Source organism: Parus major, chromosome 7, assembly GCF_001522545.3.
Source record: "Parus major isolate Abel chromosome 7, Parus_major1.1, whole genome shotgun sequence".
In the NCBI taxonomy this organism is placed as follows: domain Eukaryota; kingdom Metazoa; phylum Chordata; class Aves; order Passeriformes; family Paridae; genus Parus; species Parus major.
Genome location: NC_031776.1, coordinates 35498431 through 35518712, shown reverse-complemented (window position 1 = coordinate 35518712; position 20282 = coordinate 35498431). Strand labels below are relative to the sequence as shown.

Here is a 20282-nt window from a genome sequence, read left to right as displayed (position 1 = left end):
CCAGGGAATGGCTCCCAGTGCCAGAGGACAGGGATGGGTGGGATATTGGGAATTGGGAATTCCTGGCTGGGAGGGTGGGCAGGCCCTGGCACAGGTGCCCAGAGCAGCTGTGGCTGCCCCTGGATCTCTTGAAGTGTCCAAGGCCATTTTGGATGGGTCTTGGAGCAGCCTGGGATGGTGGAAGATGTCCCTACCACAGAAGTGGATAAATTTCCATGTCCCTTCCAACCCAAACCAGTGTGGGATTCTCCAAAACTTGTTGCTAAAAGGTGCAAGAAAGCACAAAAGCAAATTGTGAATTCCATCTGCAGGGAAAGGCCTGAACATTACTGAGGAAGGAAAGGTTGAACAATTAAAGGCAGCACATTGCTGGTTAAATTCCATCTATTTAATGGAAGGGTTTCCTATGGAGGAAAATAGCAATGTTATCATATAATTAAAGATAATGCATGAGGTCTGAGTGGGTGAGGCAGGGTCAGGAAGGTTTGGGAGTATTGGACTACACAGGAATGTGGATTCCATCCAGAGAGACCCTGCTTTTAAAAATAGATCAAATGGAAAAGCAGCAGTGGCTGCAATACCTGCACAGCTGTGAGCACTTTAGTGGGGGAAAAAAAAAAAAGAGTACAAAATACAAGTTAAGATGTTGAGAATGAGAACTAAATGTTTTCTTGGATTTCACTGGAGCATCCTGAGGTTTATCCACATGTACATATTAAAACTTTCAGGAAATAACCAGTACAACGTGAACCTTACATAGAAAACTACTTTCCCTGCCCTAGTTTTTCACATAGAAAAAAAAGGCTTTTTCAGAACCCAAACAGTGACTTTGATAATTATTCCCCCAAAACATTTGGTTTTCCAAATGGTGTAGGTTCCCATTTTAGAACAAATAAAAACATATGCAAAGGTCTATCCTGGAAGGGAAGAGTGACAACAACAAACCCAACCCCTCAATAAGGCAGAGGTATAAATAACCTCCCTCAGCTCTGTCTTTTAAATGGAAAAATCTTCCTTCTGAGGGCCAAAAAAATCCCCAAACTAAGGGAAAATGAAATGGGAGAACTCCCTTCATTTCTTTCCCTTAATTTTCAAAGGCTCCATAAATGAGACACTTAATTTGTGTGGACTAACAAAGCATTTCCAAGAATTCTCTATTGAGACTGCTTGAAAACATAGATTATATATATGTATATATTAGATATGTATTAGAAAGATTTGCAGAATGAGCCCTTTCCCAGCAGATCCTGATTTGGCTAAAAGTAGAAAATGAATTACAAACACTGAATAAACTTTGTATTTAAATCAGTTTTGATTGTGCTGCATGAAGGCATCACCTGGGTCTCAGCACCCTAAGAACAGTGGAGGATGTATTCCTCAAACTCCCACCTCCTAAGAGCCATCCAAAGTTCAGATTTGAGAATTAAGGAGCTAATTCATGAATTTATCCATGCCCTTACTCAAGAGCATTTTACATCCTTCACTTTGAAAAGCCTCAGCTCGAGTTGGTGTCTCCAGAAGTTCAAAACTGAAGCTGTAGCCTCATTTTGGACCTCTCTGCTAAAGCAAAGAAAAGCAAATATGTAAATTCCCAGTGAATTCAAGTGCCCCATTAGGAGCTCAATTATATTCTGAAATGATGTCTTAATTGGTTTGCTCATAGATGAGCTGTACTGCTAACCAAAAATCTACTGCCATAATCAGCACTAAATTTCAGATATTGCCACACATTAAATTAACAGCAGATAATGAGTGGGAAAATTAGCTCTATTTCCATAATAGAAAAAAAAAAAATCCCATATTACCTACAGTGTTATACAGAGTTAGTTTCAAAATAAGAAAAAATGATCCATAAACAAAACTCTCCTGAATATCCTCACATTTATCTGGATCATTTATTGATAATAAATACTTCAAGCAGAGGAAATAAATGGCACAGGACACATCAGATTTGTGCTTTCAATATTTAATTTAAAATACTTCTAAAATTCTGTAGAAATTTGCAAGAGATTGAACTGTTTTACCTTTTTTTCCACCTGATTTTTGTCTTTTGGAGCATAAGCCTCATCCTCAATTACCCTTTAGATTTTAAGGTAGTGCTGGTTCTCATCAGTACCACAAAAATATTGTAACTGATCTGCAGCTCAAAACACTCATGAGAAAAGAAGAATAAAGAAAAACATTAAGTGCAGGAAAAAAAAAGAGAAGCTAAGGAAGGACAGATATTCCTGTAACTAAAAAGAGAAGAAACTGAGCTCTTTCCATGGATATTATTTTTCACTTCAGAATAAATAAACATTGAAAAAAGAGGTTAAAAGTTGGCAGAGTGATCAGACTCCCAAACTTCAGCTGCTGTTCAACTTTGGAGGTCAAAACCAAACTTAATACTTCAAGAAAAATGCATAATGCAGATTATTTGAGCTACCTTTGCTGTGTGAAGGAAACAGATTTCAGAGATCTTGTCTGTAAATGATATAATCTTCAACAGTGCTGCCTCCAGCGACCACCATCGTCAGCAAGGATCTGCAGAACAACACCAGAGCAGAAAATCAGCCTGGAGACCTAAATACTGATTGATTTATTTATTATAAAGGCACAATTTCATACAACACATGAATTTAGGAGCTGCTGTTAAAAATAAACAGTTACTACAGGGGAAGGGATTGATCTGATTGAGGAATATGATAATTACTCTATATTAGTATATTTAAAAATACACCTAACTTGGGGAATTCACTGTTATACCAAAATAACAACAGCAAGGATCCCATGAGTTAAAATTTCAATTAAATAAAGTTACAAATTAGCACTGAAATGTGATGTATTATAAGGACTAATAGATTATGAAAAGTTAAACCACCTCCCTAGACTGAAATTAAAGGTAACTTTAAGACAAGGTCACTATAAATGCCAGTTATGATTTTAAAAAATAAAGTTATTCAACAATATAACCCCAGAGCATAATTTGTTAGTGCTGCTTTCATATCTCAGCACTGTAGCTATGGAAAGATAAATATAAAAAATTAAATCACTAGAAAACTCATCAGGCCCAAATGTTTTTCTTTGTCTTGTAAATGATTTTTCCTTTTTACTCAATCAATTCCATTTGGTTTAGACTTTCTAAGACCATGGAGGAATCCAAGTCTAAGTAAAGGAAACCTCCCCTGACTTCCATCACCTGAGAAAAAACACCTTTCAAACCAGCAAGTTATGGAATACCTACATGGATGCTCTGTTCTTTCTAGAGCTTCCAAAAATGTAAAATCCTTGTAGAGGAAATAACTCAAATCAGTCTCTGAACTACAACTGCCCATGACCATGTTCCCTCTCTTTCTCATGCAAACCTGGAAAAGCAATTGGCTGTCCCTGCCCCTCCAGCTGAGAATGGATGGATCAGTGTGGGGGAAACATTCCAGGCACAAAATGAGCCAGTCAAGTCCTAAAAAGCTGCTGTGCAGGCATTGGAAGCCAGGCTGCCCCGGCAGATTGGTGGGGAAATTCCAGGTATGGTTCTAGGTGGGGTTGAGGGGCAGGAGAGGAATGGAAAACCAGTTTTTTTCTTAATTGAAGGCTTAAGGAGGACCTGGAAGTCACAGAAGCTTCTGTGAAACAAGAGGTGAAAAAGATCTGGTGATGAACTCAACCCAAGACACCAAATGTTGGTGCTCTGAGGTCCAAGGAACACCTAGAGGTGCCACTCAGGGCCTTGGTGACAAGGAGGGGATGGTCACAGCTTGGGCTCCATGACCTTGGAGGGCTTTTCCAACCCCAAAACCACTAAACCCAAACAATCACCTTTAAATCCACACCTTGTGCAGCCAAAACCTAAAACCCCTTAGAACCAGGAGTAGTTAAGGCTGGAAAAAGCCTTTGAGATCACCAAGTTTAACCAGCACCACTTTTTGACAGCTCTGTTGGCTCTGGTGTCTGTTATTTGTCTCCAACCAAACCCAAACCCAAACCCAAAAGTCCATCCAAAGAATAAACTGGTACAGAAGCCAAGGCAGGATCCAACAAGTGATTTCTTTAATGAGTTCAGCACAGAAGTTTGGATCAGTGGCTCCAAAGAGGAAAGCTCATGTGCTGAAAACTGGGAAATGGATTGAGAATTGGAGTGAAAAATGGCATTTTAAAGGGAGAACACAATATGGAGCAGCTCTGGGATGATAATGTAATATTTCATTGTGCCACTTTAAAGAGATCCTGTTTGGATCTCCAAAGTTGTTCTCAGTCTTCCCTTAAAGGGATTTTGTTCACATAATTTGGTGTTGAGGTTTTCTATCAACACTACCTCAAACTTCCCATCCAGTTCTTAATCTCCCCAGATTTTTTCAGTGCCATGAAAAGATCTGTATTTTATTTTTTTGCCTGACAAGTAAATCATTCTCACGTTGCCTTTTGTGTTAATAGATGATGTTTTCTATTTTCTTTGTGAACTGCACGGCCACAATCCAGATATTTAAACTCTGCTCCCACTGCAGATGTTATTTCTGATCAGATTTAATCATCACTCTCAAACAGAACAACTGCAATAATTGTAAGGGTATCATTAATTTTGTTCTCTAAGCCTTCTCCAAGGGCTTGGAGCATCACAGCACTGGGAAGAAATTCCTTCTGTGTTTAAGCACATCTTTTCAATGGAATCTGCTGAATTTCTTGGGACCTGCTAATTTTGCTGACTGACACCTGAGTGTTTCATTTTTCCTCTGGATGATTTTATGATCATCACCCTGAGACCAGAAGGAGTCACTATGACCTCACCTCCAATTAATGGGAATTTATAGATGAAATTAAAGGCTTTCTGTTTAAGAACACGTGATGACATTTACAGTGTCCATTCCTCTAAGACATTTGATACACAAATAAAGACAGAGTTCCACAGAATCCCAGACTGGTTGGAAGGGACCTTAAAGCCCTGCCATGGGCAGGGACACCTTTCACTATCCCAGATTGCTCCAAGCCCCTTCCAACAGATCCTGAACGCTCTTTCCTGGCCACCACAGCCCAGGAGTGCCTGGAATTCCTCTGTGCTGCTCTTCAGGTGCTCCCTGTTCTTCTTTTTAAATTTTTTCTCCTTTTCTTATAGTCTCCAGCACCTAATTTTGAATGTTGTTCCTCTAAATATCCCAGAGTATGAAGAGTTGGTTCTACAGGATTCTGCATCCTAGTCTGGTGCCAACCCACCAAACATATGTCTCTGCTCAAATGGAAGAATCTGTTTTGATTTCTCTTTTTTTTAAAAAAAAATTCTTCCTGGACTGAGGACAAAACATTTCTTTAGATACAACTCAACATTTAGTATCTTCTGAGATAAGAAACTTCCTATAAATTTTTGTTAATTTATTCCCATGCAACAGCTTTGAAGAAGCTGAACTGAGTACATGACAAGAATTATTAAATGTTTAAGAATTCATTACTAAATCAAACTTAGTTTAGAAATTCCTGGTTGGGAAGGTGGGCAGGCCCTGGAATGGAATTCCCAGAGAAGCTGTGGCTGTCCCTGGATCCCTGGAAGTGTCCAAGGCCAGGCTGGACAGGGCTTGGAGCAGCCTGGGATGGTGGAAAATGTCCTTGCCCAGGGCAGGGGTGGCACTGGGTGGGATTTGAAGTCTTTTCAAGCCAAACTCATCCCAGAATTCCACGATAATTCTTCAATCTCATGGGTAACAACCATGCCTGAGATTCCGAGAGATGTTTAGGAATGAAAAGAAACCCATCAGCTCAGGCAGGTGCAAAATCTCACATCATTTTCTGTTAGATAAGGGAATATTTGGGATGCACCACCACAGGAACACTCCAAAGCCTCTGCCATTTCCATCACTTGTTGCCTCTGGGAGGTTTTTTTTTTGTTTGTGAGAAAAAAATCCTTCCAGTCACATGAAAATTATTCCACAGCAAGATAAATGCACTTAGGAAACAGCAGAAATTTTTGATGCATAACACAATATCTGCACACAGTTAGGAAAATACTTCTTAATTTTTAATTTATTTTTTTTTTAGTAGTAGTAAATGCAAAGGAGCAGAACCCTCAAGGGATCTTTGTATTTTCACACCTGAGGGGTGTGAAAGGAGCAGGACAGGAGCAGGAATGAGCAGGGCTGGATTCTCCTCGGAGCTCAGAACCCCCACCACGATCCAGCTCAGTTCCAAAGGCTACCACCTCCAGAGAAGGAGGAAAACACGAGTGTTTCCCTTTTTTTATAATGCTGAAAAGGCTGCCTCAATCTTTCTTTTAAATTAATAGTTTGGAGAGAGAAACAAATAAAGCAGGTCAGATTGTTTTTGTCAGAGATGAGCAAGCAAGGACTAATGAGATCACATGACAGATGAGTCTACTCCAAGATGGTCCTAAGGAAGAAAATCCCGCTTTTAACTCGTATTTACTGTTTTACTGGCACCAATGGAACAGAATTTTCTAATTACCATTAGAAAATAAAAAGATATTTTAACTAGGAGAGCCTCTCTAGTTTTACAAATTTAATGGTATTCTGGGGAAGGGCAGTTTTGGGGATGCTGGGCTGTATTCTGCACCAGATATTTGTCTCTATATATTCATATTTAAGTCTAACCCACATATTATATGTAAGTATTTTATGTACATAAATATAAAGAATAAAAAGTATGTTTTCTCTATGTATATAGACAACAGATACTTTATATTTTACTATAGGCAAAAATCCCAGCACTATCAAAATTTCTGAGAACTAAAATATTTCTGGAAGAAATAAATCCCCCAGTCCTCAACAAGACACAAACTCCATTAGAAAGAAATCTCATTTATCTTCCAAACACAAATATCTCCATTTTCTTCCTTTCTGGATTACTTCTAAATACTTTTTTAGCAGCTAATCTCTCTTTAAAGCTGAACAGAGCACAGAAGAGGGGTGGGAGAGCTGGGAATGTTCCCCTGGAGAAGGGAAGGATCCAGGGAGAGCTGGGAATGTTCCCCTGGAGAAGGGAAGGATCCAGGGAGAGCTGGGAATGTTCCCCTGGAGAAGGGAAGGATCCAGGGAGAGCTCAGAGCCCCTTGCAGGGTCTGAAAGGGCTCCAGGAGAGCTGGAGAGGGACAAGGGATGGAGGGACAGGACACAGGAAATGGAGGGATATTGGGAAGGAATCCATGGACTGAAGTAACTTCCAGGAGTCTTCCTGGCTCTGAGTAGCCCAGAAATCCAGAGATGGGAAGAATCCCTCATTCATGGAAATTGAACAGGGAAAAGTAAGCTCAGTGCCACGCTAAGAAAATTATCATTCCCAGCAAAGTAGGTCACAGGAGTGAGTAGTTTACTAAATATAAACTTTCTTTGTAGTCAGGCAACCACTGTCAGAGTAATGAGATTTACTCATATTTCACCCAAGTGCTCTCTGCATTCAGACTCATTAAAATAACCACCGAGTGACCACTCACATGTCCCTCACCTCTCAGGTGACGCAGCAGCAAATTCAATAATCTCAAAAAAGAAAAAGAGAAAAGAAAAGGATTTTGGCCTTTTATAATATGTAGATATAAAAGAAAACCTTTTGCATCTCTACTGCCATTCACCCAAACATCTCCTGTATCCAAAAATACCCTCCCAAGAGTAATTCTCTTCCCAAGTCACGTGGAGGTGACAGAGCCTTACTCTACTCCCACAAAAGCGTGGTGGCACAGCGAGTTTCAGTGACCTCCTCAAATCCCTGCTATGGTGGTGACACAGTTGGAAGTGAAACACAAAACTCCTGTCAGCTTCCAAGCCTGTGAAGAGCCAGGGTTCTCCCAAAAATGTGAAACCCAGAAAAATGAATGGAAGGGTGAGAACACTCCCAAGTTGTTTATTTGTTTAGTGTTTGAGGAAGGAAAGAGAGTAATATTTTTCCAGCCATGAAAGTATCAGTGTGTTTATAACAGGATGTTCTTCCTCTGCTGTTTAGATGGTTCCAAAAATATTCCCCTCTGGTTTGTGGCAGTGGCTGTCACCCTGACAGCGTTCACTGCCTCCAGGGCAGGCTGTGTCTGTAACAAATCTGCACAAGCAACTGATGCCACACTCCCATTTTTCTAAACTTAGAGCTAAAAACCGAAGGGGCTGAATTAGACAACTGTGGATACAAAGCTTTAATTTCTGGATGGTTATTTCCTAGCAGTGCTCAAGTTTAAAACCTGCAAAGATGGGCTAAAAGTTCTATTTTTGGTGGGTTTTGAGACAACTGCACGCTGACATTTACTATTATAAAATAATTAATGCTCCTGTGCTTTCAAACACTGGGTACCAAAAATGATGACATTGAATCAAAACCTGAAAAGAGGACACTTCACTGCAGATAAAACACTGACATCTCTTCAGAGACTTCCTTTTAAAAAGGAAAAAAAAAAAAATGGCACAGTGTTGAGCCTCAGTTGTTTGAAGAAATATTCTTCTCCTCCAAAATGAAATTAGAAACATTCAAAAGCCCAAAATGTTGTAAATTTATGAATGTATCAATCTATGGTTACGCAGCCAAAAGGAAAAAATGCATCTCTTCAGATACATCTCTTGGTTTATTTTCTGGCTTCTTCCAAGGACAGAAAAGGCAATCAAATGCAACAGAAAAATTGCATTAATTGGCTGATCTTATGACAATTTCTATTCAACAGGATTTTCCTGTTCTTTTCACTGAATTATAACTATTCAGCACAAAATGCAGAGTTTTATACCACATTTCAAGCAGTTTCTGCCTGGTTTTGGGCACTGCCATGGCTGGGGCTGTCCTGGGTCTGCACTGGTCCCTCCTCTCCTGGATATTTTAATTTATTTAACTGCCATCGATGTTTAAACAATAATTTTTGGTGTCATTGGAAGGCTTTCCATGAAATTGCAAATATCTTGTTTATTTTTAAGGAAAGAAACCTGAAAGTAAGTCTGGAAAAGTTATTTCTCTGAAATCTGAGAGTAATAATTAACAGGTTTCAGGGGTCTTTTCTGCATTTTAATTTCAATATTCAGCTAAGAACTGTGTCTAATTTCCCAGACCAAGAAATGTTTTTTGGTCTGTATTTTAACACCTGCAGTTTTACAAAGGATTTCTCTTTTGATGGAACTCCTGGAAACAAATTAATTCATAAGTGCCTCCAAATCCCCCAAGATTTAACAGAGGAATATTTCTTTATATAGCAGGGCATGTTCAGCATCAAACTGAAATCTAGGAAAAGACCTTATGTAAAATTAAAATGTTTTTAATCCCTGTATCCCACTTTTCCAGGCCTACATTCACACAGACCTATTACTCCACCTGCTTTCCCTTTATCCTCATTCCATAAGGAACATCCACTGAATATTCAGGTTTAAAGCATGGGTGACATTTAATATTTTTTCCTTCTCCATTAATGTAAGATTTATAGCACTGCCATAATTACAATGCTTTTAAAACAAGCCCATACACAAATATCAAATTCTGATTGATTGGAATCAGGAGCAAGAAATATAATCTTCCAAAACTTCATTCTTTCTTTTGGCCAAACTTAGATCAGCTGCTTTTTAGCTGATGATTTAGGAGCATCCACAAATGACATCAGGAGCACTTCAGTTACGCCAATCTAATTTAATAAAAAATACCTTGAAAGATGATTGTGTTACTAACAGAAAGGAATTTATCTCCCTTTTCAGCTGCCTGTGCAGCTCATACAGATCAGCCCCTGCAAATCACTCCTGGAAACTTCAGAACACTCCTTAAATGTAATCATGGACTTTTTCTTAATAGCAAATTTATTTGAAGCCGTGCCCGTACTCCTTCCTTGTGAAATAGAAGATAAAATCCTATTTCCTCACAACTCACTGTGCTGCCTGCTGGAAAAGCACAGGGCTTAAAAGTCATAATAGGTTTTTGCCCTTCTTTATTTTTTATTAAAATAAGGAAAAACATGATTGTGGGTGGACTTCCTAATTTTCTTCTCAGCAACCTGTGCTTTCCAAAGCTCAGGAAGCCACAAGGATTCCCACTGGAACAAATCCCTGTTTAAGGCACAATATCAGTCAAAGCTCTGCCTTTACTCTGTCATTCCTTCTGATATTCCCGCCCTTATCAGTTTTGTCTCCATCATTACTCTTTCCATCTTATCTTTACTAAAAAGAAAACCTTCCAGGGAAACTGCCTGGCTCCTCCAGGGGCTGGGAGAGGCACCACTATCACAGAGACATCTCCACAACAGCCACATGGACAATTAAACCAGCAGCAGATAACAGCAGAATTCCCTTCCTGCCTGCCTGAAGTGAAGTTGGGATTTTTTTTGTGGAGAAAACAACCTTGTTAATTTTTCCAGCCATTTCCCATCATGGGCACATCCCTGTTTCTATCACCAGGAGGAACCACCAGGGCTGTGCTGGATTCACTCTATCAGGATCCCCATGGATCAGGGGTGCAGTTTGCACCCCTGTGGAAAAGCTGCTTGGATGAGTACTGGGTTATGGAATTAATGGATAAGACAGGCTGCTCTCCAAGAAAAGGAAATCTGGAGTGTCTGCATTGCCATAAAACCTCTCAGGACAGCAAGGAGGAGTTTGAGCCCAAGGATAAAACTGTGCTTAAATTTCAAAGTTTCTTCAAAATTCTTCATGTTTTAAAAGATCCTTTAGTTTCTAATGGTTATTTGGAATAGGTAGAAGACTGGAAATATACATGTGGGAAAAAGAAAATGCAAAGGTCCAAGTAAAACAAACAATCCCCCCAAAGACTGAATCTATTGGAGGAGATTTTGTAGAACCCAACTAAATCATCCCTCCCAATAAAAACACACCGAAATCTGTTTTATCTGCTCCATCTCTTAAGCCCACAGAAACACCACCACAAAAAGAGGAGAAAACCTTCATGTGGAGAGGGAATAAATGGGCAATAGGAAATGGGAAGAACTCTGTCCAACAGTTTGGCTGCTGGAGAAAAAGGCAAATTATCCTTTTCAGGATGGTGTTGCCAGTTTAACTCATCAGTTTAAACCACCAAAGCAATTTTGATCTGCAAGAATTTTATGTCACTGGAGATAATACTAAAAGGTTTTAAGGAAAGACATCAAAAGCTTTTAAAAGATTAGGTAAGGAGTATCCCTGTCTAAATAACGATATTGTTCAAAACTGTTATCCATTTGACCCATTTAAAAGTTTAAATTTGGGTGTTTTCTTTGCCACCCATAAATATACACCCCCTTTTTGCTCCCACAGAATGATTCTAATCTCAAATTAAACAGTCCACACTGCTGCTGGACTTGTCATCCAGGTCCATCTCATAGTAAATAAGGCAACAGCATTTACAGGCATTAAAAACAAACCAAAAAAGCAAAACACTCATAGAAAAGTTTAATTTCTTCCCATCTTCCTCTCTTCACTCTACTTCAGCCCAGTTTTTACTCTTATGTTTTGCAATTTATCTAAAACTAAATCCTGAACTACCCTAATCTCTCAGCTCTTACAAAGTTCCATTGAAGTCAGTGAAGGAAATTCTTTATTACAATAAAAGAATTCTTCACTATAAATTCTTAAGAATTTCTAAAAATATTTTAAATAGAATGCTTTACCATGGAGAATTAAATACAATTTACAATGGAAAAGAAATCCTTCCCTGGGAGGGTGGGGAGGCCCTGGCTCAGAGGGTGCTCAGAGCAGCTGTGGCTGCCCCTAGAACCCCAGGAGTGTCCAAGGTTGGACAGGGCTTGGAGAAACCCAGGATAGTGAAAGGTGTCCATGGAATGGGGTGGAAAGGGAAGTGCTTAAGATCCCTTCCCTATGGAATTCACCCTGTGCACAGAGCTGCTCCAGATGTACAAGGAGGGGATGCTGCACTCCCAGATCCCCATGGCAAATCCGGCACCTCCGGCTCAGTGAGGCTTCGTGGCATCGCCACAGCAATCCCAGGGATGCTGAGATCCACTGCCATGCCTCAAAAATGTAATGCATTCTTTTGTATACCCAGATGAGATTCTTTTACATGGAGTGGTTAAGCCAAAGGAAAGAAACAGGAAAAAATGAAAAAGCAAACAAAAAAAAAAAAAAAGAAAAATAAATAAATAAAAAGGAAGGGCCTTTGTCCCAAAACAGTTTTTCCCTTGCTTTCGTTGGAAGAACCATCAAAAAAGCCACGGGTGTTGCTGAATGCTCTTCCATGACATTTAGTCTTAATCTTTACTTTCTCCACTCTTTATTTCCAGCTCAAATTCCCTACTCCAGCCTGAGCATTTCCCTGTTATCATCCCTTGTTTACAATTTCAGATCCACGGAGGCTGTTAAACCTTGTCCTGCAATTCCCCTCTCTTCCTCTTTCCATGCCATTATTCCTTAAGAGACCAGACAAAGGCACATTCAGGTGTCTTTGATAAATAAGGCAAAGCAGCATTTTAGCCCTGAAGTAGGAATCTTAAATCATGTGGCTGGAATCCCTAGGAGTGAGTGTCCATGCAGACATGGCCATAAGTCATAAACCAGTTACATCCCTTCCAGTGCATTGCACCGAGCTCCTAAAATGGGATATTTGTGTCCAGCACTCACTCTATGATCTATGAGCTTCTGGTACTGAAATTGTATAAAAAAACCCCAGGTATTTCCTGAAATCTCTGATTTTGGTAACCTGTGTACAGCAAATAATGCAAGCAGGAATAAACACTAAATAATCACATATGAAAATATACACTGGATATCAGCAGGACAAAAATCTCATACCAAAATCCTCCTCATAGAAAACAGAAAATGTTTTTTGCTGTGTAAAGTTAATATAGAATGACATGGTTTTATAGGAAATCAACCTAGATAAATGTTTATGTGTTTGTAGATAATCCTGCCATTCAAAACCAGTGTGATGGCAAGAAATCCAGTGGTTAGATGAAGAAAAAAATAATCAGCACAGAGTAAATGTAACTTTATGATCGATCAGAAACTGATCCCAGATTTCTGCATTTTCAAATTCACTCCTGTCCTCTCCAGCACTCACACAAGCATGAGCTGAGCATTACACCTGGTTTCTTGCTGTCCTAATTATAATCTGAATTAACTTTTGCTAACACACCAAGGCCAAAAGGCAGGACAGAAGTGGGGCCCTGTAAATCCTGGAGTGGTCACAGGCCAGAGTGACCCCACTGTGCCGACCTAGGACAGGACTCCTTTATTCCATAGAAAATCTACATTTCCTGGGTTGGGATCACAGAATGCCCCAGCTGGAAAGGAGCTCTGGAGGGCTCCAACCCAATCTCTTGCTCCAGCGAGATCCATCTTGATCCAGATGTTCATTATGAATTGAGTCTCACACTCCTACAAAGACACAGATTTTACAACTTCTCCAGAGTTTTCATTTTCCTTGTACCTAACTGGAATTTCCTTTTTCCCAAGCTGTGTCCCATGCCTCTCCCTTTGCACCTCCAGGACATGTCTGTCCCTGCCTTTTCCAAACCCTCCAGGAAGAAATGGACTTTTGTGATTCCCCCTCCCTGGATGACAGCTCTGCACTCTGAGTGTCACTGAAGCCACATCTCTATTTCACATTCGTCCTTCTGATAGAAAATGGGCCCCATTTACCATGGAAATGAAACATGAACATGCAGAATAGACTATCCACAAGGTGAACAAGGAAAGTTTCATAAATCTCCTTAAATCCAACCAACAGCTCCATTTAGACATTTCAACTGCTCCTTACACTACTCACAGCAACTCCACCTTAGCATGCAAACAATTTTCAGTCCAACTGCCAGCTCAGCAGGGGAAGATTTAAATCTGGATTTTCTTGTCCCATAACTTTTCATTTCTTGGTTGTCAAGGCCTGAGATGTTCTGAATTCTGCGTACTGTAGGAGCAAGAGATACTGCCAACAAATCTTAATACCTCAGCAAGATTTTCCTCCTTTCTTTTGAAACAAAAGGAAATATTTTTCAAAGCAAGTTGGGTCCTTTTAGGCAGCTGAGGTCACAGTGTCAGTTTGTTGTTGAGTCACTGTTTTCTGTTAGGAAAAGGCTCAGATTCCATGGATTTCTTAGGAATTATATCACTTAGTATAAACAATGCTATAATTTAATCATCATAATCTTTGGGTTTAATGTGGTTAGAAGGTAAAGTTTCCTCCTGGGTTAACTTTGTGCTACCTGGATAACTGCCCTTTTCTGCAACACTCATTTATTTTGAAAAGCTTTGATGAGATGGATAATTCTTGGAGTATTTTCTACAGTTTAACAAGTTTCTAATATAAGATTCTATCACAAAAAATTCACTGAATTACTCCTAAAGAATAGCACTGTTCTTTGCTGAATGGGAATTCCCCATGGAAAACAACAGAGTCTAAAATAGCTCCAAGATGGAAATCTCTCCTCTGCCTCCCTGGGTGCTCTCACCTGCCTCCTTCCACATCTCCAGCACGCACTGAACCCACTCCAGGCTCCCTGAATCCCTCCCAAAACTTCCTTCCCAATTTTTTCCATCAGGTATTTTCTCAGGGTCTCAAGGACAGTGACTTGCCCGGAGTGATTGTGGATTCCCAATCCCTGGAAGAGTCCAAGGCCAGGCTGGACAGGGCTTGGAGCAACCTGGGATAGTGGAAGGTGCCAGACACAAAGCCCAAAAACATGAGACACATTTTTATCTTACAATTCAAAGCCTTCTTAATTTATTTTTATGCCTTTTCTCCCCCTCACCTCCCTCTTCAAGCTTATCTCTGCAGCCCCAAATCTATCTCTTCCCTCTGACCGGAGTTTGGGCTCCTGAAATTTCTTCATCCCCCAAATCACATTTATTTAAATTAAATTAAATCATATTAATCTTCCCCTCTGTATTCCCTCCATTGATGTGAGCTCTCCTCATCATCCCTTATTTTCTTATTTTATGTCAATAAGGGTCTTATAAACTGAAGAGACAACTCCCTCATTTTAGCCTGGTGATAATTCCCCACATGAGGAACCTCCTGACCTCCTGCACTTCCAGTTCTCCTGTCCAAACTGATTTGATCTTCTGGCTTTCATCTTCTCTCACTGATCCAGCTGTGCCACAGGTGGAAAAGCTGCAATGTGCTCCATCCCTACTCCTGCACAGACAGCTTTTATTTCCTTCCATGGAATTGTGGGCAAGCTTGAGTCGAAGCACAGGGCTCTCACTAAAACTGAGGAACAAACAGGACACCATTTTCAATCTAAATTCTACACATTTTTAAGTGTAAGGTGTAAAAAAATATTCAGCTCAAGTAAAATATTTATGTGGCAAAACCATTTTTGTGCAAAGCTTCACTCAAAGCATGATTTGAGATGGAATCACAATCTTTAACCTCTGTGTATTTGAAGTACTAAATTTTAAATTCTGGACTATGTCCTCAGTTAAACTCCAACAGCCTTTAAGGAAGACAAACCCCGCCCCAAAAACACAACAGAGAAAAGTCAACACAAAGTTTAGATCCCACAGGGACTATTTTAAACTTAATATTTCCAACATCTCTCTTTTTGGGGTTTTCTTTGCTAAGGAAGTCACAAACTGCTGCTGCATTTGGGAAAAGAAAATCCCTTTTCATGAGCATTTAAAATCAACATAAGCAGCAAACACTAAAGCAAAGTCTGGTATACACATAAATTTGAGTCCATAAAGTCTAAAGATGACAAAGAAATTATTTGCTACAACTTTTAAGGCAATTACAGGGACTGATAATTGCATTATTTACTATTTTGAGTGATGATATATCTTACAGTTGTGAATATGTGGATTTGTGCTTGAATTTGCAAGTAAGAACACAAATTAGTGGAAATAAAGAATATATATTTATTGGTATTATCTGGTATATAAAAAAATAAGTAAAAAATAACTGAAGTGTAGAAAAGATTGTGAAGTGTGTTCAGTGTCAAGGCTTTGGGCACAAAGTGATCACAGAACGTTGAATAAATTAAGAAAAAAGTTACAAAGAGGCAACAAAGGAGATGATCTAGCAGTGAGATGGAGTTGAGAGCAGAAACACAGAGGAGTTACAAGTCTGGACAAAGTAACTATTTAGAATATTTAGAAATGGTTCAGAGACTAAAGGTAGATTCCATAAAGACAGGGGGTATCTTAAAAATGGACTTTTAATAAGAAGAAACTGTAGCAAAGTGAGCAAAGCAGTTCCAGAAAATGCTGCAAGAACATGCATGGCAGGAAAGGAAACACCAGGAAAAAGACAAACATTCCCTAAATCCAGAGCATGGAGTAGTTGTTCATCAGCTGCTGAAAAGCTGCTGAAAATTCAGAATTGTTTTTCAGAAGAACTAAGGAAATTCCAAATCACGAGCTCCAGGGACAAACCCTCATGGGAAAAACCACAAATCACACGCAAAGGAGTGGGAGTTTCTTTAAGCAGAACTTCAAGAGACGACAAAGTCCAACTTCCACTGCCTTTGTACCGCCATTCCCAAAGAGTTACATCCTTGGAGTCCCACTCCATGGAAGTTACAGCAGGAGACACCCAAAATGACACAGCAGAGCCCCAGGAACAGCACGTGGGACAGGATGAATTTGACATCGTGGAGATCCTTCCATTGGGGACCCTCCCATGACACAAACGCATCCGGGCAGCCGCGATCCCACCCGGAGCTACGGATTCCGAGGTTGGGATCACATGGAGACATCAGGGGGAGCAGAGCAGAACTTTCAGAGGAGTTAAATAAATTATATATATATTAAATATATCAATATAAAATATAATTATTATATATTAATATAAGTACAATAATGTTAAATAAATTTTAGCTCCACAACAGCTCATCCAACTTGGCATGAAGGGAAAACCGATCTGGGAATGGCACCTCCAGCAAGGACACTGGAGAATCTCATTCATCGACTGTTCCCAGCTCTCAGCATCACAGTTCAGCCTTTTCCTGCACAAAACTGAGAATTCCTGAACTAGCCAGCTCTAGAGTCTGCAGTTGTTCAGAAAATTATGAAGGTTTTCATAAAAAAAAATAATCAAGAGTAATAACAGTAATATTCAGCAAATATTCCTTATTTGCTGGAGGGTTTATAAGGAATTGTGAAAGATGTATCAGGAGTCTCACATGACATCACTTGTGGAGGGAAAAAATAAAGGGAGACAGAAGGCAAATCTATAGCCAGTGCAGATGGACTTGATTTAAATTGTACTTCATTTAAATGCAACCTCTCACACCTGCAAACATCAGAACATATTCATTTATATCAGCACATTGTAACCCAACAGCAAAAATAATAGATCATAGGAAATTACCTTGTGCCTAAAAGTTATTAAATTACAGAATTCAAAAATTAGTCTAAAAATGCTTAGTTGTACAAGAATTCTTGACTTTAGTCAATGAAAAATTTAATGAATTAGCTTAGATTTCTTCTAAGTAAATATCTGAAATTTGGCAATCCATTTGTGATTGGCAAAATCTTATTTCCATTCTGCAGGAATTCTTTCCAAAGAAAGAATGTCAGTGTTCAGGATGCTGCCCTGGACATTCTCCATCCTGCACCGCCACACCTTCAATTCCATAAACACAATATTCACTTTAACTTTCAAATACAAATGTTTGGAGTACAAAAGTTGGCAGTGAAAGGGCTGGGTTTGTTCATTTGCTTTGTGAGTTTATATTCTTTTATAAAGTTTGGACAAAGCCATGAGAACATATTTAGATACCCAATACCTTTTCATAAAATCCCAGAATCATTCAGGTTGGAGAAGTGCTTTAAGATCATCGAGTCCAACCACTGCCACCACTGTCCCATGTCCATGAGTGCCACATCCACATGATTTAAAATCCAGGGATGGGGATTCCTGGACAGCCTGTGCCAGTTCTGGACAAACCTTTCCATGAAGGAATTTTCCTAATTATCCAACCTCAGCATCCCCTGGAAAAACTTGAGGGCATTCCCTGTTGTTCCTTGGAAGCAAAGACCAACATCCACCTTTTATGAGAATGCTCCAACATTCTCCAGCATTGCCACTTTCCAAATGTCAGGAGTGTGAGGAATTAGGGCACATTGATTTTAGACACCAAACAATGATTCATATCTATAAAAATGGAAATGTTTATGCAGATGCATCAGATGCATCATGTACTGTTTATTTCGATATTAAACCATAATTTAAATCACTCAACTCTATGAACCAGAGCACTCTTCATCAAAATCTCAAAGTTTATTTTTTATCTAGGAAAGGATGAAGCTAAAATTATCCCACCACAATACTATGGGTCACAACTCAACCACTGTCCAGAACTCCCTTCTGCCAAATTAACGTGCTTTTATAGGAGGCAATGGAAGGACACGAGTGCTTCTGCCTTGGAGATGGCTGGTGAAGCCCTAGGATTTTAATCACAGATTTTTCTTCTATCACTGAGTGTTTTAATTACTTTTAACAGACAGTTGAGCAGCACAACTGAGGTGATATCTGTAGGCTAAATCTCCCTTGGCCTGCTGAGTGCTGACTGGGCTGTCTGCCCTGAGCTGGGATGGATCCTCATTCTGTGAAGGTGTATCCCAACAGGCTGCATTAAATCACTGAGAATTATGAAAAATGCCCCATCTTAATTTGCCCAAACTTGCTGGAGAGAAGCTGGAAGACGAAGGGCCAGTGACTGCATATGACTTTTTACACATTATTTTTGTTGCTGTCTCTAGACCTGACTTTGGGGTGGTCACGGCACCTTCCCAGCAACGATGCTGGACTCTCTGTTGGACAATGAGGAGATAAAAACCCAACACCCAACTTGTGTTCAACGACTATCGACCGCATCACAGAAATGGGTGGGGTCTCTACATTCACCACGGGCAAAAATGGCAATAAAAACAATCTGAATGCAAGTGGGTTGTGCTTTCTTCCTCTGTGCCTTCAATTTTTTGTTTTACTCCATCCTACTGGTTGAGAATTTAAATAATAGAACAAACTTTTCTGGTTTCAGACTTGAGGTCCATCTCAGACACCTGCAGCAGACGCCTTGAATTGGTATTGGTCTCACAATTGCTGCCTCCACGAAGAACTGATGGGGTTTTCTAAGACAATGTAGACTTATACACCTATCCCTTAATTAGAGGGAAAAAAAAGCTTTCTAAATTCTGAGGGCTGTTCCATTTCTACTCAATCTAAACATGATCCCATTTCAATTTCCCATACTAAATTCCCACATCCCTTTTAGAGCTGCCCAATTAAAGCTGCATAGAAAGATAAGTTGCCTCAAAATGGAAGGGAAAAAAAGACATTTTCAATGATGTTTTATCTTCAGTGATAAACAGAATTACAAAATGTGTTTGGGTTACACATTTAATTGTGTAACATTTTCTACTATATATTTTTACCTGTTGTAGTTTGGTTTCTTAAATAAAAGGGGCTTTTTTTTTTATCAATTCAACTTGCTGAATATAAACATATAGAAGCTCAGGATATTCTTACTCTTTCCTTTTTTTTAAATCCACAGCTATTCCCTAAAAATACAATACACAAAGACAAGGAGCCGTCTTAGCCAAAGTTGCATTAAAGAAATTAAAAATCTTGAATATGGCATTAAAATCCTTTAAAATTGCATTAAAATCTTTAGAAATGGCATTAAAATTCTTAAATATAACAACAAAATTCTTAAATATAACATTAAAATTCTTAAATACAGCACAGAAATTCTTCAAGACAGCATTACAAATAGTTTAAATGAACATTTCTCTCTGTATGCTCTAACAGAGCTATCTGGGCAGGTCAGTCACTTTTAAGGCTCAACCATGTTTTTCTTAATGTTGCTTCACTGAGGATTCAGCGAAAGCTCCGTTCTGCATTTAATCCCTGAGCTGCCATCAGCTGCCAGCCCCGCAGCATCCCCATAAACCATATGGCCCCGAGGAAGGCGGGCGGCCCTTTCTGCTCACATCTGTTGCTGCGGCACCAAAAGGCTCCCGGGGCTCCCAGGCGGGGGCCAGAAGGCAGCGAGAGCCCGGCACACGGCTCTGTCCCCATGGTCAGGGCCACCTGGCACGGCCAGAGGCACATGGAGCATGCAGGGGGATGCTGGGCATAGGGATACTCCTGCTCAAAGTTCTTCCCGGGATAAAGGACACAGGGATCTGCTCCAGACTGGGCTGGTGGGGATGCTCTCAAGGCTGGAGCTCCTCTGGAGCCGGGCTGGGAGAGCTGGGGCTGCTCATCTGGAGAAGGATCCAGGGAGAGCTCAGAGCCCCTTGCAGGGCCTGAAGGGGCTCCAGGAGAGCTGGAGAGGGACTGGGGACAAGGGATGGAGGGACAGGACCCAGGGAATGGCTCCCAGTGCCAGAGGGCAGGGATGGATGGGAGATTGGGAATTCCTGGCTGGGAAAGAAGGTGAAGCCCTGGTACAAGTAACTCCATGGCCA

At 40.0% G+C, this 20282-nt stretch overlaps 1 protein-coding gene across 7 annotated transcripts in view; it reads right to left on the bottom strand.

The window, feature by feature from the left end:
• Positions 1–20282, bottom strand: part of MBD5 (methyl-CpG binding domain protein 5) — a 110233-nt gene that overhangs the window by 65171 nt on the left and 24780 nt on the right. For all 7 annotated transcript variants that reach the window (XM_033516248.1, XM_015634711.2, XM_015634709.2 and 4 more), the window contains exon 2: positions 2426–2523. The gene's annotated coding sequence lies outside the window, so the exon portion shown is untranslated. The remainder of the gene's footprint in view (positions 1–2425; positions 2524–20282) is intronic.